At 39.1% G+C, this 24,054-nt stretch overlaps 1 long non-coding RNA gene across 1 annotated transcript in view; it reads right to left on the bottom strand.

Annotated features, from left to right (window-relative positions):
* The window catches only part of LOC131273248 (uncharacterized), a 39,095-nt gene that overhangs the window by 2,014 nt on the left and 13,027 nt on the right, over positions 1-24,054 (bottom strand). The gene's annotated exons all lie outside the window — the stretch shown is intronic.

Here is a 24,054-nt window from a genome sequence, read left to right as displayed (position 1 = left end):
GTCGCTAACTGAAGAAATATGCCTTTTAATAGGCCTCCTAGACTCAATAGGCCCTATGCATCAGCTCATGTTCTCTTATGTTCCTTATGTCTTTCACTCATTTCTTCTCCTTCGCTCTCATCTCTGGGTGTCCCGGTGCTTCATGGCCCAGCTCAAATTCCTCCATGAAGACTTGGTCCTTCTCAGATCTTGTGGCTCTGTGGGCTCCTGGGGGAGAGTATTTGCACCGGACTTATGGCACCTTGTTGGGGTGATCTTTCCCTTTAGTGACCTCCACATGCCTTGAAAGTAGGAATTGAAGCTTAGAAAATCTTAGCTTCCCCACGGTGGCTCGTTCAGCCTATGCATCATCACTGACTGAATAAAGAAAATCATTTCTAATGAATTGCCAACAATAAAATCCTGAGGGATCATCCATCCACACTCCATGCTCATGGAAACTGGTGGAGGCTTGAGGATGTTCAAAAAAGGGTGGTGGCAAAGCATGTGAAATGAAATGGGACAGATATAGGAAAGCATGGGCAGAAAGAAGAAAGTGGTGTTTCGTTGAATAATGTGTCCACTCTTACTATGTAGAGCCTTTGACTCTGAGGGAAGGAAAAGAAATACTTGAATGTAGTAGAGAGGGGTTGCTCCCATAAAGCTGAATTCTCCGCAGACAAGGGGACATACAGAGATAATTGGACAAACAGTGGCTCTTGAAGGACTACATTTGAAATGTACCACGTGTGAAAAGGGCTGCATCCATTCCAACGCACATGAGGGCTGGCATCCTTCTGAATGAAAATGCTTGCTGATACACTGTCTCCTCTGATGCTTTGTGGAGATTCAGGGATCTTTGGTTCTAGACATGTAAAATGTAAGACATTTTTCCATCCATTCACCTGATGTTCCATGTGCAGACATCTCCTACCATAAAGAGGGAAAGGAAGAAGAAAAAGTACATGCTTTCCATTCAGAAGCTGGCATGTATTGTATGCTTTTTAAAGGTTTTTCTTGGAAATTCAACCTGGTATGGCTTTTTCCAGCATTCTTTGGAACATGTTTGTTTGGAACATATTCCAGCATGAGAAATGCTGTGGTGGAGATGAGATGATGCAGAAAAATTAATTATAGTATGCTAAGGTATGTATCGAACACAATAAATAGAAGTTAAAATTAACTCTTCAACTGACACTTTCTTTAAGACTGTCCAGGGAATGATAAATAACATTTGCATAAAATTTAGCAGGTTAATCTGATGCTTTCCTTAATCAATCAATCATAGGCCTTTCATTGCTACTATGTTGTCCAGGCTTTATTATTTTGAAACTGTATCTCTTTTCTATCTCCACTACCATCATCTACCCATTGAAAGAGTTTTGAGCTGGTACATGCCCCACATTTGGCACCCTCAAACCCACTCTCCTGACAGCAACCAGAGTAAAATTGTTTTAAACATACATCAAATTATGTCATTTCTTGTTTTAAGTAATTTTGTGACTTTCCATTGCTTTTTATGGCAATTCAAACTCTGAAGCATAGTGTACCAAGTTATACCAGTCAAAATTGCAAATATTATGATTTCAGAAACATAATTATGGTGGCAGTGAGGACAATGGTTTGAGAAAGAAAGAAACTAAAATTAGCTTATGGCCATAAACTGATGAGCTTTGAGGAGGTCCTTGGCCAAAGCAGAAGCTGTGGTGATTGAGATAAGAGGTGCATTGGGTTCAGAATTGGAATTGGTAGAACAAGTGGATAATGAAAATAATAAAATGGAAAAATTACAGAATGACTTTTAGGGTTGCGAATTAAAATGATGCCACTGATTATGGTAAGAAACACAAGAGAAGCAGCAAGGTTGGATACAACACAGAGAAAGGAAGAAGAGGAAAAGAGAGGCAGGGAAAGATGGGTCAAGATACAGAAGTTAGTTATTAACCGACACTCAGGGAGCACTTACTATATTCCAGGCATTTGTCCAAGCGCTTATCAAATAGTAACTCATTTGAAGCTCGTGCCAGCCTTCTAATGCAGCCGATATTGGCTTGTTTTACAGATGAGGAAAAATGAGGTACAGGGCCCACCATTTGTAATTGGTGGGTCTAGAAGAGAACCCAGGCATTCTGGCTCTGGAGACCACATGCTTGGTCATCCTATGCTGTGGCATCTCTTGAGAGGCTATGGAAGGTAGAGTTCAGGCATCTGCTCATGAATAAGCAGATCAAGATAGAGGCTTAGAAAACAGGCTTTGAAAAGGCTGTGAGGCATGCTCAAGGTGACATGATTAAAAAGTGCCAGAACTCCAACTCAAGACCAAATCCAGAGTCCTTTTGACCATACCATGCTGCTTTGTAGAATGAGAATTCAAAATATTACAATATCTGTGAGCACCAGATATATTTTCCAAGGTGTTGTAGATATTAAAAGGGAAATTTCCCAGTTGTGTGAGGAAAAAATTAGCAATGGAACTGGCAGAATATCTTTAATATAATCTTTGAATACCCCTTTCATAGAAGGGTATAACATATATCTGTTTGAGGGGATCAGAATAGTATCTACATGAATGACGTAATTACGGGTTGATGTTTTAGATTTTGGTCATATGTACACCTAATATCTCCAGCTAACAGGGATAAGGACATGTGATTTTGCTTCTTCATCAAATACTTTCTTTGTGAAAATGATGCTGTCTACAGGCCAAAAAACTGTAAAATAGAGTTGATTGACACACTTTCTAAGAAAAAATGAATTTGGCCTAATAGCAAAGACAACTTCCAAGATCCTTCTTGTTGGTCTCTTCTTCTCCCATCCCTTACTCCTCCCCAGTAACTGTCCTTCATTCACAGATATGGTTAATTGGGGAACTTCCCAGTATTAAGTTCCCTATGCACTAAAGAGTTGGTGAATAAAGAGATCGATTACTTGGGTGCTGTCTTCCATATGAAAAGCTTCTCTGTGCTCATTTAAGCTCAAAGAGTCCATTACTAATGACCACCATGCACTTATAAACTCTCGAACTTCTAGAAGTAACATGAAAATCCAATTATCTTTTTTTTTAGGCAGTAGTTTCTTCTTTTTTATTTTTATTTTTAAGGAAGCTTTAGATCACATAAATGTTACATCAAAAATATAGGGAATTCCCATATACCCCACCCTCCCACACACACTTTCCCCCTTTAACATCTTTCTTTAGGGTACATTGGTTACAATTGATGAAAACATACTGAAGCATGTCTACTAACGATGGACTATAGTTTGCATTATAGTTTTTATTCTGCCCTGCACAATTTATAGGTTTTGACAAAATGTATAATGGCGTGTATCCATCATTATAATGTCATGCAGGATAATTCCACCCAAAGTGCCCCCATTTTATACCTATCCTTCCCTCTCCCTCCCCTCAGAACCTCTGATGGTCTCTGCCTTTGTATCAATGATACATGTTCTTCCATTGCTAGAATAATAATATCTTTGTTTTAATAGAAGGAATCTTTTTTTTTTTTAACATCTCAGTAAGGGTAGATCCATATTAGTGACTTCAAAGGGGTGCTGGAGGAGTGGACAAACAATTTGCATGCTTAATAGGCACATGTGCTTCGAGGAAGCAGAGAACACAGGCATTGGAACTAGAGAGATATGAGGTCAAATCACAGCTCTGTCATTTAGCTGTGGGATCGACTTGGGCAAGGCAGTTAGTTCATTCTTCTGAGTCTCAGCTTCCTCATCTGCCAAAGGAATAAAACACACAGGTCACAGGCCTGTGTGAAAAACAAATGGAATAGGATGTGGAAATGCTTGGATATGTGGTGGGCATTCCATAAATGCCATCTTTTCCTTGGTAGGGTTCCTAGAGCACAACCTTTATGCCATCAATTTTGATCTGTTCTCAGAGGTAACATTCACATGCCCCCAAAGAATATGGTATCTTTTAGTCTATTTTAACAAGATCAAGTGAATTCAATCCAAACTATACTATTACTCTTAGATTTCATATGAAAGTGACAAATAAATGCACACATATATATATATATATATATATATATATATCTTCATGTATTAAGAACCTACCACCAGTGAATAATGCTTGCCAAATAGCAATACAACACACTCTAAAGACAACATCTGTCATGTTGAAAGAAGTGATGCATCAACAGCCAAGAAGATCTTCAGAGGGACTTGCTGGCTCCTCAAGACAGGGAGGCTGATGGAGCAAGGACGAGTTTCAGAACACTTGTATCTGTTACCTGATGAGTGGGAGCTTCTTTACTAGCAAATATTACAACATAAATGCTTAACATTGTTTCAGGAAATGACTTAAAAGATGTAAATAATTATAGAGAATCAATTTGCCCCTAACTTCTTCTCAGATTTAATTCCACATATTGTTGAATTTATACCAATTTGAATTATTTTAAGCACTAAGTTCTGAACAAATATTAACAGAGTCTCTCCTATACCAAAAACATTGCTACGATCAGTTCTTTTTTTTTTCCAAAGATTTATTTTATTTATTTCTCTCCCCTTTCCCTGTTGTCTGCGATCTGTGTCCATTCACTGTGTGTTCTTTTGCGTCTGCTTGCATTATCAGGCGGCACCGGGAAACTGCGTCTCTTTTTTGTTGCATCATCTTGCTGTGTCAGCTCTCCGTGAGTGTGGCACCAGTCCTAGGTGGGCTGTGCTTTTTTCATGCAGGGCAGCTCTCGTTGTGGGGCGCACTCCTTGCGCTTGGGACACCCCTACGCAGGGGTGACATGGCACTCCTCTCATGTGGCAGCGTCACACATGGGCCAGCTTAACACATGGGTTAGAAGGCCCTGGTTTTGAGCCCTGGACCCTCCATATGGTAGGTAGATGCTCTATCAGTTGAGCCACATTCACTTCCCCAATCAGTCCATTTTTAAGGGTTCTTGTTTTGCCTTATTAACTCATGCATGGATAACTTGATTACTATGAAAATACTGACAAAGCAATCTGGGGAACTTTTTCCTTGTAACAAACACTGGAGATCATATACATTTTGGAAATGTATGTATTTCTTTGGGTTTGGATTTCAAAATGACTAAAAGCAAACAAAAACATACAATAAAACATTGAAATAATTTTTAGTTTGATAGTCTAATATTTACATCATTAGTGGCTTTTCATTTATCTCTATAAATGTATATGTGCACGTGATGTGTGGATGTGTGTACAAATATACGTATATGTTTATGCGTTTTCCTGGTCCCACAGTCCTTTGTGAAATATTAAGTATTTGTCCTTTCCCTTGCTTTTTTGCATTCTCATAATCATTATGAAGTTAATATTCTCCCCATCTCCCTCTTTTGTCTTCAGGCACTATCCACGCATTTACCCCACACATCTCCAGCCCTGGAGGGACCCATCATCCTTGTCATTTATGGGTTCGAGGAGAAAGAAGGTAACCGAGCCGTGAAATTGTATGTAGTTATAGTAGTAGAACTCAAGCACGCCAAAGGTCTGGGGAAGATGACCCCAGGAAAATGGCTCTGCATTCAGCTAGTTCTGCAGGAACTAAAAAGCTGTGTCAGATGGCATCTTTCAGGCACCTGTGGAATAGCTTGGCTCACACTCACCAGGGAGTACAGGCTGGGTTCTGACTCCACCTGAGATTCTGGGAGCAAGCGGGAGAGCAACTTCTACAGAAAAGGTCAGGCGGATGGAAGCTTGCGGGGTAGGAGTCTCTCAAAGCCGAAACTTGTCTTTTATGAACATCTTTCCTAAAGGTCACCACATTCAACTCCATGAAGGGCATTGCAGGTGCCTGCTATGGTTGGGTGAATGGAGCATTCAGGAGCACTGAGCTTAGACAGCGGGGAAGGGCTTAGCCCACGCCAAGTATGGGAGTTAAGGAGTCACGAGAACAAGGAGAGCCACAGGCAAGAGCTTGAAGGGAAGGCACACAACCCCTCCAGGTCCATCCTGACTTCCATTCTCTAGGCGAGAGAAAGAACTCAACCCTGAAAAATCTTGATTGCAGAAATGTTTTTTTTGTTTTGTTTTTCTTTTTTTTTCTTTTTTTATCTGACCCATTATTTCTTCAAAAACCCAGCACCAGTCACCAGGTAAATATATATTTTAGAAAGCTTGTCTTTCTTTTCTCTTGAATCCTTCTGCCATAGTTCCCAGGCATATTCCATTTCATTACTCGGTCTGGATTCCTGAGGCAACACCAATTTTAATTTTTTTTCTTGAAGGATATCTTTTAATTCATATTTTAAAAACACAACTCTTAGACTTAATGCCTGCAACATTTTCTCAGTGACTGTTTTTCGGGGGGGTGGGGAATTCTTTGGCTTCCTTTAGGTTTTGTTTTTGATATTTACCCTTCTCTAAATGGTCAACTTGAAGAACAGATTGGCCCAATATTAGCTACAGTTCTAAAAGTAAGAATGTGAAGTAGGCTCGTTTCTCCTCTGTGTGATTTTAAAAGTACAGATAAGTAAGCATCACTCTGTATGTCATAGCTTGCTGGATTTTTAACCCAGTTTTATCTTAATATGATTCATATATACTCTTGGGGAAGACATGATCACACGTTCCATGCTGATATCTTCCAGGTCTGACTTCATTGGGAAGGAAATGCACTCGCCCTTGCATCTCCACACTGGCCGCTCAGCACTGCTGTTCTCCTCCTCTGACGCTAACGTAGATGTGTATTGTGCGTGGTCAGACGCCAGCATTTCCCCTCAATGTGTCCCCGTGTTGGCGCCACCTCACTGCATTGTTCCAGTCCATCGTTTCATAGCAGCCAAATTAATATTTTTTATCATGTTATTTTCATACTCAAGAATCTATGATGAGCTCGCAGGTAACCTCTCTATCAGGGCTGAGAATCAGATGTAATCTTAATTTTACCACTTATTAGCTATGTAAATTTCACATGTCCTAATCTTTCCAAGCCTCAGCTTCTGCATTTATAAAATGAGTGCATTAGACTAGGTTATTTCTTATGCCCCATCCAGGTCTTTAAGCTTATATTTCTCATTATTTATGTCTTTGTTGTTCTTAGGAGCATTAAATATCCTTTAGTTCAGACTTCAAATGAGTGGGCTTAACTCTATGCCACACTTCCTTCTCTTTAGCTCATCTTCAACACACTGGTCTTTTCTCTAATTCCAATCACTTCCCTTCCTCACTCAATAGTGCTTTTCTTAGCTGTTAATTTTCCATGAAATAGTCTATTAACTCTATGGGATCCCAAACATAATATCAAAAGGCTGGCTCAACCAAAAGGATAAGCACGCAAAAATAGCAGGAGAAATCTGAAAAAAAAAAAAAAGGAGCAACAAGGACTGCCAGCCCAAATAATTAATAGGGACACAATTATAAAGCTATGGTAACTAGATAAATTAAGCATTGCAGAAATATAGAGGCAGAGCAATGGACCAAAACAAGTCTGGAAATAAAGCAAGAACATATGAAAACTTTTATTATAATTTTGAAGCTTCAAATCAGCAGGTAAACTATGGCTCAACTGTCAACTCGTTTAAAAGAAAGCTGGACTGCTGACACCTTGTAATAAAATACACTTCAGATGGAGTGAAGATGTCCATATAAAAATCATTATAAAGACCCTTAAGGATGTGAATACGTTTTAAAATATTAAAACACCTATAATTTCTAACCTTGACAAAAAGCCCAGAAGCCATAAAGAAAGAGTAAGCAAATTTGACAAGAATTTAAAAATATCTATGTAATAAAAACACTAAAACAAAAGTCAAAATACAATAAACTGTGAAAAAGAGTTGCGTCGCATTGTATGACAGAAGGTTAATTTTAACAAAAATCTCTTACAAATCAATATAAAAAAATTTTTTTTTCAAACACCCTCTTGATTTCTGAAGTTATCACTATCATTGCCTCCTCACCGTAAACATACGATCCATCACCCAGAGGAAATTTAGAGCTTGGGAACCATTTAGTTCAACTAAGTTCCAAAACATTTTTTTTCTAAACCTTTAGTCTCGAGTACAAACTTCTGAACATATATTGGTGAAAAAAATAGGTGATGGGAACTTTGAGGACGTTTTCCAAACGTTATACGTTTCCTGTCATCCCAGAGCCCCGCCGGTAACTTCCTGTCGGTTTGATTTATAACATAGGTGATATTCTGCCCTACACTCGCTTCCCAGAACTCCAGAATCTCTGAGTTACTCTTTCACAGTTCAGAGAGAAAGTTACTCAAAAGAACTGTTATGGTACCTAAAAAGGGACTTACTGTAAACGAACCCCAGAGATATCTGGCAGTAAAATTCCACGATAGGAAAAAAAAGCACGAGAAAATTTGGCTTGGCAGGCAGGAAATGCCTGGAAAATGTGAAGCAAGGAAGGACTAAGGCAGTGTCAAAGCAAAGGCTGTATTTATGAGAAGAAGTTAAAATTATGGCATTGCCAAACGACTTCCAAACTAAATGGACAAAGAGCAGAGAGTAAAACTGGCTTCAGAAGGCTTTAAATAAACCCACTGTTTTTATAACTACTACCTCTTTCAAACCATTTTCAATCCTTAGCTAGAGGACCAACTTCAGAACTATTTGCACATTTGTATCATAATTTAGGTTTATGGTTTATAGTCACAGATTTACTGAAGCCCTCTATATTTGCTATAAAAAGATGAACTGAGATGAGCATCTATTTTAATATAAGGGAATGAGACTATAATGACATAAATAACAACAAAGAACATATGACAGTGGCTATATTTACACCTAGACACTTTATTTTGGATGTGGCAGGAGGAGGAGGGCAGGAAAATTTAGAAATATCGACAAATTTCCTTTTCCTATGTTGACATTTTAAAATCATATAAATCTATTTTTATGTGCTTCAGGATGTGTTCTATAATTTTAAGGCTCTCATAACTTTTTTTGACCACAGAAAACTCAGACTATTGTCTGGAGAGTCAGAAGGTGCAATTCTACCCACGTTGCTGCAGCATAACTTAGGGTCCAATACTATATTGGGTTGCCCTCCTTAAAGACTCCTTGAGGTTCCCTGCTGGCTAATAAAATAAAGACCAGAAGCTTCCTAGGTCTCACCTCATTCTTTCTGCTCGACTTAACTCTTTGTGTCCTCTCAGCCTCCACCCAGCACCTCCTGCTCAGCCATGCAAAACTCCTCCACTATTTGAGTGGGCCAAATGCATTCACTGTTCTTCCCTGTCCCACCAGGTAACCCTTCAAATGAAATGTCCTCTTTTACTCTCCCACAGAGGAGGCAGTCTGTCTTCCTCCTTGCTTCCTGGGGTTTCTGTACAGAGCCCTGGAACAGCCCTAACATTATAATAATATATTTTTCTGTCATCCCTCTCTGCATCAAGACCATGAGCTTCTCAAGGACAGCTGCTTTGTGTGTGTGTGTGATTTTTTTTTTTAATTTTAGCTGCGTCTTATCTGAAGATAATTCAAACTACCAGACGGATCAAGACTTGGTTTACTTGATTTATCATCAAATGATAGTGCTTTATGGCACATTAATATTATCTCAGTTCAATGAAAATGTCCTGGGATTTGAGAACTTCATTCAGTTCTTTGAGCAGGATCAGACTGGAACCTGTTCTGAATTCACATGACCACAGTGGTTTTCTTAAATTGCAAACCCCAATGTCAATTTGCCTATTTAAAATTCTTCTCTTGTCTTGCCTCATCTTCCCCGGATCTTGGAATCCTTCCTTGCAGGCGAGGAAACTGTCTCAGGGAAGATAAATAAGTTGCCCTAAGGCAGCTGAGTGGAAAGTGGGTCCAATCCAAAGCTCGCCCCGAAGTTCCCAGGGAATGATTCAAATTCTCTAACATGGTTAATGAGGTCTTTGCAAACTCTGGCCCCTGTTGATTTCTCCAGCACAGCTTTTGCCACCAGTGCCTTGGGGTCTAGCTCTGGTCATCTTGAGTCACTTCCCTTTCTCCCACACAGCAGGCCCTCTCTGACCCCAGAACTGTGGGACAGGTCTCCTTTGCTGGAACACCCCATCCCACGTTCCCCAGCCCCTGGTCTACATTCCCATGCTCCTATCCCAGCCCGTTGGGTTTTCTACTTGAGAACAGAGGGTTAGACCCTAGGACTTATCCCATGAAATGTATTCAACAGCTGTTTATTTAATGAATGAAATCTGTGCTCTGAATCTCCAGTGACTAGAAAAGGTTAGTGAACCTTTGCTCTTTATTTATAATGAGGAAGTGATATGGACTTTGAAAATAAGAGATCCCAGGGACAATGATAATAAATTTAGGGAAAACTTGGGAAATGCATCTTAACAGAGGAGGTGAAAATCTGCAAAGTTGAGAAAACCTATCTGATTTTTGTATGCATTAACACGGAAATTTTCAACTATTGGGGACTTAAATTGTGATTATCAAAAACACTTGACTTTTTGGTGATTCTAGGTTATCAGACTGTATTACATATTAGCAAAAGCATTAAAAACATGAGTATGGTGGAGCAGGTGTAGCTCAGTAGTAGAGTTCCTGCATTGTATGTACGAGGTCTAGGGTTCAATCGTTGCTACCTCCTAAAAAAATAAATAAATAAGAACTTAGAAATAAGATTAGCACATGCTTTACCTGCATCACAGGAAAATATAGCATCACTGTATTTAATTCATGCAAGAAAAAAATCAGTCATTTACTTAGACAGTTAACCAGAAGTATAGCAAACATCACAATTATTTGAATTCTTAAGGAAGGTGATTTGATTCTTGATTTGCTTAATTATTTTTTTTTGAATAGAGGGTCACAGTGGAATATAACGCAGGCAAAATGACAGAGACTTATTTGCATTGTGTTTGTAAGTTATTGTGATGTTGAAGTGTAGTAACATTTTTGGGGGGTGTAAAATTTTATGCAAGGAACAATTTAAACCGTGAGAAGAATCTGACTTGTTATTTAAATGTACTTTAACATTTCTTATTGCAAGTCAGGTGATGTTATATCTTAGGTCATTTTGGCTTGGTTTCTTTATCTCCACAGCCAACTTTTCCCACTCACTGTACCCCTGAAACTATTTAAAGTTTTTTATTTAACAGAGACTGAACACTATTCAACACAGTACCCACATCACCCACCCTATTTCTCCTGGAATAGGACTTGAGCCTTCCTCTCTTGCTGGTAATGTGAAAGACCGCTCCCGTTTCTAGAACAAGGTGTATCGTTCTATCCTAAGGGAAATCTTGCCCTGTCAGTACACTTCCAGAAAATTCTTGGGAAGGAAAAACTCTTAAGTACGGTCATTGAAAACTGTGCTTCAGTTACTCATCTAGATGTACCCACACAAAAGAGTAGAAGGCAGTATTCACTGAATTCATACTCAGAAATATTTTGATGTTACATTTTAGCCAAACCTTTAATCCTGGCCTTATCTCCTGACCAGATCATAATCTCTTAATAAAATGTGTAGCTTGCTTTCTAGTGGTTTGGGAAAGAGCCAGGAATTGTTCTCTGGGGACCAGAGACAATATAACTCAATTCTTGTGGGGTTCTTAGAGGAAGGATTTTAAATACTGTTTGATCTTTACTATTATATCTATTAAAAGTTTTATAGTTTTGTTCAGACTTTTCTTTCTTTTTCTTTACACCCTGTGAGGTAGGATCTGTTGAAATATCCATTATTACCATTTTACAGGTGAGAAAATAAGCTTGACACACCTGAGCTACGAGGCCCAGCTAGAGAGTGGTGATTGGGACTGGAGTCTAGATGCCGTGAATCTTGAACCTTTGCCTGAACAGGTAGGAAGGATGGGAGCTAATTTATGGAATGACACTCCATACATTTATCATCCTAAAGTTTTCTTGAGTCACCAAAGTGCCAGATGGCACAATTCTCTAAAACATGGAAACTTCAACAGCCCAATCTGTTGTGCTCAAGAGATGGTTCAAAAAATCAGATACCGTTGTACAAAATATGGGACTGTATAACACAGTGAACCCCACTGTGGATGATGGACTATGGTTAATAGTAAGAATGTTCTCTCAGGAATTATAACAAATATAACATACTGCCTCAAACACTCACACACAAAAAACAGATCCTGGTTCCTGGGACTGGTGGCTTGGGAAGCAAGATGAAGAACAAAAAGAAAAGAACAGAAGAAGATGTAGAATTGAAGACAAACACTGTCAATATTTGGGTTCACCTCAGCTGGCTCTGGTCCAGCCAAACAGTCATTATCCATCTACTTCAATGTAACTAGAATAATTTGTAGCAGTTTGATATTATTGATGAATTCCAAAGAGAAATATTAGATTATGTTTGTAAACTGATTCTTTCCTCTGGGCATATTAGATTATATTGGATTCATAGGTTTACTTGATTAAGTAATTATGTAAACCTCTTGTGCCAGTAGAGCATTGAGTCCCTACCCTTTGGTGGGTGGGGACTCACAGATGAAAGGCATGACAAAGGACAGAGTTAAGAGTTTTTGAAGTTGGAACCCTAAGCTTTAGCCCCAGGAAGTAAGCTCACAGAGGAAAGAGAAGCAAGCCCCAGGAAAAGAGGAACTCTGAGCCCAGAAAGAAGCAAGCCCTGGGAAGAGAAGAACCCTGAACCCAGAGAGAAGCAAGAACCTGGAAGGGAGGAACCCAGAAAGTCTGAACCCTCACAGATGTTGGCAGCCATCTTGCTCCAACACATGAAAATAGACGTTGGTGAGGGAAGTTACTTATGCTTTATGGCCTGGCATCTGTATGCTCCTACCTCAAATAAATACACTTTGTAAAATACAACCAATTTCTGGTATTTTCCATCAGCACCCCTTTGGTTGACTAATACATGACTTTACAGGAATCTACAAACCGTGTTCACATCTGAATGTGCTATGACTGGCTGGTTTAACTTTATAAAAGAACAGCACAAAATGGGTTGTAGACAGTTTTGCCAACATGATTGCATCTAACAGCAGAGAAATGGTTATAAAAATTAACACAGAAAGTCACATTGCATTTAATACTATATTAAGAAATTGAGGCAGAGAATTGATCCAGCTATCCAGAAGATTGAAACCAAACTGTCCTTCACCAATCCCCACCCTCAACTCATACACTCAAGAGAACTACCACCATCCCTCTTGCTTTGACTCCTCCTTCCCTCCCACCACCAAAAGAGCACCCTCAAAAGTACTTTAGACATAGTTGGGTTGGTATGCAAAACATAAGACATTTGAAGGTCTGAATTATGAAGCATTTCTTTAATCCTACACTTTTATTTTGCTAGTCTCTGTGTCACAATTTGTCAGAATTAACAAAATTGTATTATAATAAAAACATGTAAAAAGCAAAACCAATACCTCTAGCAGCATTACTTCACTGAATTCACTTGTTTTCCTCTCTTATTGTTCCAATATAGTTGATTATGACAGACAGCTCTTTCTGGTGCGTATTAGGGATGAATATGGAAAGACAATGTAACAGTTACATATTTACCCATTTATGGCTCATGTTTCCATACATATATTGCCAGCTAATGTCTGTTGTCAGGAATAAAAGAATATTCAACTATTTAACTGCCTCATAACACATTTACCTTTGCAGGCTGCTAAATTAACCCTTTATAGGACTTTGTCCTCCTTAAGCCACAAGCCATGGGCTGTTGCCAACTCCTGAGACCTGTATAAAGCATCTATAATTCACTTAAGATGTTGAGTGCACCTTTCTGAACTTTAGTGGACAATTTTCAACTTCACGTTGTTTATGTATGAAGATTTCTAAGTGTTTCCAACATGGCTCTTTTCAAGTGCTTAGGACACATCAAAATCGGAAAAATTCAAATTCTATTCTATGCTATTTTGTTCTGTTCTATTCTGTTCTATTCTACTCAATTACTTAAGATAGCAAAATATGACATTTTATGTTAAATGCTCTCATACTTTTATCTGCTCAGAATCAGATTCCAGAAATTTAAAAGGCCAAAATCAACAAGGACTGATGCAAGCAAAAGTACCTTATTTTAGATCCTGAAAGCCATCAGAGTCAGGAGAACACAGAAGAAAGCCAAGTGCACTACGCATGACTTACCAGGGGCGAAGGAGAGAAAACCATCCCAGGGCAGGCTGAGGCACTGCCATCAAGCCAAGCAGAGGAGCTGTTAAGGATGAAATACTACTTTGCCTGAAATAGCCTAATTTGTATTACAGTGTGATGTTTTAAGTATGTAGGTAATTCTCTCAACAACCAAGTTTGGGCATATTAATGAGGGTATTTTGTTCTTGCTGACCCTAGGACCAAGCTGAATAGATCTGAGGTAAGTGCAATAGTTTCCTAATTAGCATGTACAGATATGTTAAATTCACTTTTTAAAAAATGTATTTTTTAATTGTGAAAGTTGTAGGGTTATAGAAAAATCATGCAGAATATAGAGTTCCCTTATACCACCCCTCATGCACATGATTTTCCATATTATTAACACTGCATTAGTGTGGTATATTTGTTATAATTGATGAAACAATATTATTGTAATTATACTACTAGCTGTGCTCCACAGAGTATGTTAGAGTTCACTGTGTTGTACAGGGCTATGCTTTAAAAAATTTTTATTCTAGTATCATATATACAAACAAAACTTTCCCCCATTTAGCCATATTCAAATGTGTATTTCAGTGCTGTTAATTGCATTCACGGTGATGTGCTACCATCACAGCTAACCATGACCAAATGTTTCCATGACAGCAAACTCTGTACCAAGTAAGCATTAATTCCCTTTTCTCTACCCCACTTGACCCCTAGTAACCTTTATTCTAGTTTCTGACTCAATGAATTTGCATATTTTAATTATTAAATTCCAGTGAGATAATGCAATATTTGTATTTTGGGTCTGGCTATTATTCTACTCAAATGATGTCTTCAAAGTTCAGCCATGTTGTCACATGTATCAGAATTGCATTTTTTCACACCTGAATAATGTTCCATTGTATGGATATACCACATTTTGTTTATCCATTCATCTGTTGATTGGTCACTTGTATTACTTCCTTCTTTTGGCAAGTTTGAATAATGCTGCTAAATGATCGTCAGTGTGGAAATAGTTGTTTTAGTCTCTGCTTTTAAAACTTTGGATATATACCTAGTAGTGGAGTTGCCAGGTGAATTGTTCAGTGTTCTGGGGAAACAGAAATGACAGGAGATATGTGTGTGTGTGTGTATTATTAAACATCATGAGATTTATTAAAGGAATTCACTTATGTGACTGTGGGGATGGGCATGTCCAAATTCCACAGGACAGGGCACAAACTGGAAACTCCAATAAGAGGTTTTGAAAAATTCCCCTGGAAAAGCTGGCTGCAGTAAAGATGGAAATTCTTCCTTCTCACTGTTGAAATCATCAGTTTTCCCTTTAAGACTTTCAACTGATTGGATGAGACTTCTGTCATTGTTGAGGGCAATCTCCTTAGTTGATTGTAGATGTAATTAGCCATTGATGCAATAAACTGAGGATTTAAATCCACAGAATATTCTCACAATAACAGGTCTGTGTTTGCTTGACCAATTAACTGGGCATCATAACCTGGCCAAGTTGACATGTGAACTTGACCATCACAGTACACCCTTTGTCAACTTAGTACACATAAATATCTCCTTAAACCATACTTAATTTCTAAATTAAAACAATAACTGTCATATTTTCACTGAAGATATTCAACTCTCCTGCATAAAATTGTAATTTTTTCCCCAGAAGAGGGTGCAAGTCCTTGGGTAATATTCACTCTTAAACTTGAATTCCTATAACTTAAATACTAGGACATAAAGTTAATACAAATTATGTTATCTTATAAAGAGGTATTATAGAGAAGAAAACAAAGATATTTTATTTGCTTTATGTATAAATACAAATTTATTCATAACAAAACAAAAAGAAATGTTCATAACAATTATAGTCCTTGTTTCTGTAATGAGTCATGTGGTTGTAGCTCAAATTTAGGTCTTCTTTAATTTACTTTAGCAATATTTTATAGTTTCCACGTAGAATTCCTTTATCTCCTAGGCTAAATTTTTTTTCTCAGATGTTTATTCTTTTAGTTGCTCAATGGAATTTTTTTCTTAATTTCCTCTTCAGATTGTTCATTACTAGTGCATAAAACACAACTGATTTTTCAGAGTTGATCTTGTATACCAATTAACTGAATTCATTTATTGGCTCTAGTAGCTTTTTTGTGTATTTTTCAGGATTTTCTATCAATGGGATCATGTTATCTGCAAATAAGGAAAGTTTTACATCTTCCTTTCCACTAAGATACCTTTTATTTCTTTTTCTTGCCTAATTGCTTGGGCTAGAGCTTCTAGTACAATGATAAATAACAGTAGTGACAGTGGGAATCTTTTTTTTTTTTAAGATTTATTTATTTATTTAATCCCCCCCTTCCCTGGTTGTCTGTTCTCTGTGTCTATTTGTTGCGTCTTGTTTCTTTGTCCACTTCTGTTGTGGTCAGCAGCACGGAAAGTGTGGGCGGCGCCATTCCTGGGCAGGCTGCACTTTTCTTTTGCACTGGGCGGCTCTCCTTACAGGTGCACTCCTTGTGCGTGGGGCTCCCCTACGTGGGGGACACCCCTGTGTCGCGTGGCACTCCTTGTGCTCATCAGCGCGGCACATGGGCCAGCTCCACACAGATCAAGGAGGCCCGGGGTTTGAACCGGGGACCTCCCATGTGGTAGACGGACGCCCTAACCACTGGGCCAAGTCCATTTCCCAACAGTGGGAATCTTAATCCTGATCTTAGAGGTAAAGCTTTCTGTCTTTCACCATTCAGTAGGATGTTACCTCTGGATTTTTCATATGTGCTCTTTATCATGTTGAGGAAGTTTCCTTCAAGTCCTTATATTCTAGCAGCGTTTATCAAGAAAGTGTGCTGGATTTTGTCAAATGCCTTTTCCACATAAATTGAGATGATTTTGTGGGGTTTTTCTCCTTCATTCTATTAATGTGGTGTAACACATTAACTGATTTTCTTATGTTGAACCACTCCTGCATTCCAAGTGTAAATCCCATTTGATCATAATGTATAGTGCTTTTTGTAAATATATTTTTATATATTTTAAAAGATACATAAATCACACAAAATGTTACCTTAAAAAAATAGGAGATTCCCATATGCCCCATTCCCCACATCCCAAATTTTTCCCACATCAACAACTTCTTTCATTAGTGCAGTACATTCATTGCATTTGATGAATGCATTTTGGAGAACTGCTACACAGCCTGTATTATAGTTTACACTGTAGTTTACACTCTCTCCCAGACCACTCAGTGGGTTATGGTGGGATGTATAATGTCCTGCATCTGTTCCTGTAATATCATTCAGGACAACTCCAAGTCCCAAAAATGCCCCCATATCACACCTTTTTTTCCCTCTCCCTGCCTTCAGCAATGCCAATGGCCACTGTCTCTACATCAGTGATATACTTTCTTACATTGCTAGAGTCACAATAATTCTATAGTAGAATAGCAGTAAGGCCCCTCTAAGCCATATTTTATTCCTCCATCCAGTGGACCCTGGATGGTGATGCCCAGTCCACCTCTTAATTAAGAGGGGGCTTTGATCCCACATAGCTGATGGATGGGATTCTCCTGCTTGCAGTTGTAGACTCTCTCAGTTGCTTGTGTGATGGTTGATCACCCTCACCTCCTTTTTAGCTGACATGAGTAAGTCCAACAACCTGGAGAGTAGGTGTGTCAACTCTGCTGAGGCTCAGGGTCCAGCTGGCACATGGCTCAGAGATTCACGCCTCCTGGGCATATCCCTACCCCAGGTCCAACCATGGTTTCAATAAAAGTGACAGAAGAGGCATGTTAGAGAAGTCACATCTGAGTCCAACTCTATCACACTCAGGAGCATAAATTCCAAAGTAGGGCCCACTGGCAAGGCATCAAACTCCAGAGCCATCTGCAATGACCTTAGGACCTGGATGTCTCCATAGTCCTCAGGAGCACCACTACCTGGGGCTGTAAACTTTGGCTGTCTCTGACATCATCCTGAGACATGCATAAGCGCAACCCCTCTGATGACCTCCTGACTCAGTTTGGAGTCTCTTAGCCATGTAAACTCATTTGTTTTTACCATTTCCCCCTTTTATTCAAGGTCTTTTTCTAGTTGCATCACCAGCTGGTGATTGGTAGTAATCCCTTGGCACCAGGGAGGCTTATCCCTGGGAGTCATGTCCCATGCTGAGGGGGAAGGTAATGCATTTACATGCTGAGTTTGGCTTAGAGATTGGCCACATTTGAGCAACATGAAGGCTCTCAGAAGGTAACTCTTAGGCACCCTGCAGCTCTAGGCCTAGTTGAAATTTCAAGCACACAGGCTCATAAGTATAGTCATCAGTATCAAGGGATTCTCATTGGATTATCCTTCTTCACTGGTTTTTGCCCTTGCACTTCGGGGATTGTTGCTGTTCCTTTGGGGAATGTTGCTGTTCCTTTGGGGAATGCAACAGAGCTCCCCAGGATGGAAACCCAGCACTCCCTCAGTTGTCGTGTGAAATTCTACCCGCTATGTTAATACCCAACAAACATCTGAACATATCTATATACCCTATATGCAAGCCCTGGCACACTCCCCCCACCCATGCATCCCCCAACAATGACAGCCTACATCAGTGTTCCTCCCCGCCATAGTTGAATCACTCTGTAATCCAAAACTTATTCAGAAATGAAGCTGAATGTATTTCCAAATTCAATTAATAGGAAAATGAATTAGTAATGATAGGTTTAACAATTAGAAATAAAATACATAGTAATTTAGGAAAACTGAAATAAAGTAAAAAATAAATTGAGGTATTAAAAAATGAAAAAATCATAAAAATTTTTGGATGTTTTGCCTTTTATCACTATAATGGGTGTTGTCCTGTATGTACAGTGACAAGGCAATTTATTCCATTTCTTCCTCAGAGTCTTACATTTTTTTATTATGTCTTCAAAAAAATTTTAGATCACAGTAAAGTCACATATCGAATATAGGGGTCTCCATATACCCAACATCCTCCCCCTTTTTCCCCTTCCCCAGCAATGCTCTTTTTACATGTGGATGTTACATTTGCTACAATTGATCTACAAATATTGAAACATAGCTGCCAACCATGGTTACATTATGGTTTATCTTATGCTTTACATTTTAGATAGTACACTTTTATAAATTTTTGGTTACATTATGGTTTACATTTTAGACTATGCACTTTTACAAATTTTTGGTGAAATTTAACATGGTCTGAATCAATCCTTGCACAATCATGCAGAATTCTTCCATTGTGCCCCAGCTACCCCCTCTTCTATCAATTCTATTCCTCTCCCTACCTCCCATTGGGGCCCACAGTGATACCCAAGCTTCACTTCTTGAATGACAAGATTCATAGACACTTGCAACAATGCTGAGAGCTTGACACACTAGTCTGTCCTCCCCCCTGGGAGCCACCCATGCTCCCAAGAGACACCCTCCCTTCTGCTTGAGAACATCAAGCCTCCCCACACATTGTATGGGTCTCCACCCACTGATATAACACACTATGACAGGATGAGCACTCACACACTCCCTAGAAGCCTGCCCCAGGTGCGCTCCGTCCTGAATGCCCTCCACATGCAACACCCTAAACCAGTAACCCTTCCCAGCCATGTTGTCAAAAGAAAATTCCAGGGGAGTAATTTTAACCACATACCTGCCAATCTCCAGTGTTCACCAGCTCCCTCACCCAAACCTCCCCTCAGTTCCATGGACAGTCCAAACCACCCTTCCCAGCCTAACCCCCTGACAAACCAGCACCACCCATCCCAAAAGTTTCAATGCACCATTGTCATGCTTCTACACTGCACAACTACACACTTACACCTTATCATGGATTTTGCCCATAGGAGCATTGACTCACAACCTCCTTTCTTTTTTTAATTCTTGTAAGTCTGTCTTCCAGACTTTAGCTCTGTGAGTATGCTCAATTTAATTAATTCATATCAGTGAGGTTACGTAATATTTGTCCTTCAATTCCTGGCTTGCTTCACTCAACATAAGGTCTTCAAGATTCATCCATGTTATCCTGTGTATTAATACTGCATTCCTTCTTACATCTGAGTAATATTCCATTGTTTGTACATACCAGAATTTGTTTATCCATTCATTTGTTGATGGACACTTGGGTTTTTCCCAACTTTTGACAATTGTGAATAATGCTGCTATGAACATGATGTGCACATTTCTGTTTGTGTCCTTGCTTTCAATTCTTCTGGGTGTATATCCAGCAGTGAAATTGCTGGATCATATGGCAGTTCTATATTTAGCTTTCTGAGGAATGCCAAACTGTCCCCAACAATGTCTGCACCATTCTACATTCCCACCAGCAGTGGATGAGGGTTCCCATTCCTCCACATCTTCTCCAACACTTGTATACTGTCTTTTGATAGCCCCCAGTCTAATGGGTATAAGATGATGTCTCATTGTAGTTTTGATTTGCATTACCCTAATAGCTAGTGATGTTAAGCATCTTTTCATGTGCCTTTTAGTCATTTGTATTTCTTCTTTGGAGAAGTGTGTGTTCAAATCACTTGCCCATTTTTTAAATGGGTTGTTGGTCTTTTTATTTTCAGGTGTAGGATTTCTTTATATGTGCTGGATATTAGGCCCCTATCAGATTTATGGTTACCAAATATTTTCTCCCATTGAGAAGGCTGCCTTTTTACTTTCTTGACAAACTGCTTTGAGGTGCAAAAATTTTTAATTTTGAGGTGGTCCCATTTATCTATTTTTTTTTTTCATAGCTCTGCTTTGGGTATAAATTTCATGGAACCATTTTCTAATACAAGATCTTATAGATGCTTCCCTACATTATCTTCCAAGATTTTTATGGTCTTGGCTCTTATATTTAGATCTTTGATCCATCTTGAGTTAATTTTTTTTAAGGTATGAGAACTATACTGTGTTTTAATTTTAAGTGGCAGCTTTGCATTTTTCTTTAAGTTTGATTGCATTCCTCTGAAGTATTATTTCATCATCTTTCAGTTTCTATTATTACATTACTTTACATTTATTTTCTATAGAACATGCCACACACAATTCAAAATTAATTCTTGTCTGAGCCTTAATATTGAAGTTTTATATTTCATACCCATGTAAACCTCAACTATATGGAAAATTTGAGGCGCAACTTTGGCTTATTTTTTTTCTTTAAGGAATAATTATTTTAATCGCTTAAAGTTATGAATATTACATTCTTCATTTTTTGATAATGTTTTGTTTATCAGTTTAATTAAGTTCATAGTGATTTGATTATTGTAGTAGTTGACTAGACGCATAAATGGGCAATTTTGTTCACCTTTACTCTCTTTTTTTTTTAAACCTTCTTTTCCTCATCTACTAATTAGGGTAATACTATCTGCCTGACAAGCTTCACAGAACCTAGTTAAAATCTACAAATATGGTACATTTAAAGGCTCTTTGACAACCATAAAATGCAAGGCAAATGTTTGGTATTATTAGCAATAGCTGCCTAATCCAATAGGCACCATGTTCAAAGCCTACCTAAAATCTCCCCTAATTGCCTCTGTAAATTACTGGCCTGTTTCCAATCACAGGTTAGTCTTCTATGAATATTCCCATTCAGATTGTAGACATCATGGAAAAATACATGCTCCATTTTGCATCAGCATTCAGCAAGGGCCTGGGTTCAAGATGGTGAATGAACTGCCTTTCACTTCTCTTGCACACAACTAGTGCACTGCCAAATGCTGGTGAGGAACACTGGAGAATTTAATCTCTGGGTTGGACAAACTTTAACAGTTCCAGGAAGAATGCACCCTGAACTATTCGGCCCCTTTTGGGGTTTGCACCCAATCTGCAGTCCATGCAAACAGTCAAGAGATGCTTTCCGTTTACTGTCTGGGTTCTTGGTTGCAAATAACGGATTCGCCACACACATTGTTAAATCAGAGAGTGACGCTAAATTGTGTTGACAGAGGAAAATTAAGACTTGATGACAGGGCTGTCCTTAGGCTTGAAGCATAATTTGGGGCTTCAAATGATCAAACAAAGGGGCATGTGTTTGAACCCTTTAACACTGGTAGTATCATTAATCATATCAGATCAGGCTTTGAGGTATGTCTCACTTTCAGGAAAGGGACTGGAGTGACACCAGAATTTAGGACACACAACAAAAGGTGGAAAAAATTGCCAAATCCCCCACACATTTCTGTTATTACATGTAGCCTGGATACAGTGATCATTTAGCAATCATGCTGCTCACAGAGCATGATTAGCAGCAAGGAATCTTCCATCTTGGTAAGATGGAACGAGAAACCTTCAGGGGTGAGTAGGGAAGCTGTAATATTTTCAGTGCCAGTTAGGAGAATTTTCAGAAGCAACTCTAGCATCATCATAGGAGAACACCTTCAAAACCAACAACTCTGCTTTCTGTATTTGTTACCTAAGACCTAGCACCTATTAATTAGGTCAAAGCTTTAGTTGTGTCAGAAAAGGATATATACCATACACACACTTAGCTCCTGTGCTGCAGAACCCCTAGATGGGGTCAGAAGCAACACAACCATATGAAGCCCCATTTAATCCTTCACATGTTCAATCATTCACAGGACATCTTGTTAGACCACATTTATACTTGTTCACATGTTCTGGACAAATCTGACCTAAGCAAAGAATGAGCAATTTTCTCTGACTTCTCTTCGGATTTATCTCCTCTCTCTAACAATGTGCAAATGACTGGTCTCATCGTGACACATCTACATGTGTGATAGTGAACCTCCTGTGTGTCCAACATCCCTGCCTTCCAACACTTGACTAATCATATCTTACTATAATGGGAAAAATATTTTGAGACATTTTCCCCCAAATTCCATGGTTCCAAAGTTTCCTGCCATTGCACAGAAAAAAGGAATGGATATAGCCTGGAATAAGAGGTTAGTGCTTAGCTTTTTGAGTTTCTAAATATACATATATATACCTACATGCATACAACAAGGAAATAGCCTTGAACATCAGGAGAGAAATGGAAGGGTTATCTGGATTCCAAAGGCTTCCCTTTAGTCAAGCGAAGCATAGAATTCTAAATGGTTGTATTGAGAGCTGGGCTGTACGATTTATCATCAGAGCAGTTTTCTCACAACCAGGCAGGAACAGTGACACTAACTTATCTGTAGGGTATTTCTTTTTCAATTTCTTTGTCTTTATTAATTTTTAATGTTACATTAAAAAAATATGAGGTCCCCATATACCGCCCCCCACTCCTCCCATATCAACAACCTCCTCCAACATCATGGGACATTCATTGCACTTAGTGAATACATCTCTTAGCACTGTTGTACCACATGGTTAATGGTCCACATTATAGTTTACACTCTCCCCCAGTCCACCCAGTGGGCCATGGGAGGACATACAGTCCCTGCAGTACCACCCAGGCCAACTCCAAGTCCTGAAAATGCCCCCACATCACATCTTTTCTTCCCACTCCCCATCCTCAGCAGCTACCATGGCCACTTTCTTCATCTCAATGCTACCTTTACTTCCATTACTAATCACAATAGTTCCAGAATAGAATATCAGTAAGTCCTCTCTAGTCCATACTTTATTCCTCCCTTCTGTGGACCCTGGGATGGTTATGTCCATTCCACCTCTGTATCGAGAGGGTGTTTAAATTCCACTTGGATGATGGATACAATTATCCTGCTTGCAATTTTAGGCACTCTTGTGTCCCTGGTGTGGTGGTTGACCTTTTTCACCTCTCTGTTAGCTGGCTGGGGAAAGCCCAATAAACCAGAGGGTAGGAGTTGCAAGTCTGTTGAGGCTCAGGGCCTGGCTATCACACAGACAGTCCAGAGATTCAGGTCCCCTGAGTATACACTACACCCCAGCTCCAACCACAGGTCTGGTAAAAGTGACAGAAGAGGCTTGTGAACAAAGATCACATCTGAGTCCAACTCCATCACACTCAGGAACACAAACTCCGAAGTAGGGCCAAGTGACATAGCATTGAACTCCATCTGCCATGACCATAGGAACTGTGGGTTTCTGTAGCCCTCACAAGAACCAATACCTGGGTATTTAGATTCATTCAACAAATTTGTTTTAAAAGGCCTCCT

This window comes from Dasypus novemcinctus, chromosome 14 (genome assembly GCF_030445035.2).
Source record: "Dasypus novemcinctus isolate mDasNov1 chromosome 14, mDasNov1.1.hap2, whole genome shotgun sequence".
NCBI classification, from domain to species: Eukaryota; Metazoa; Chordata; class Mammalia; order Cingulata; family Dasypodidae; genus Dasypus; species Dasypus novemcinctus.
This window is presented reverse-complemented; position numbering and strand designations above follow the sequence as displayed.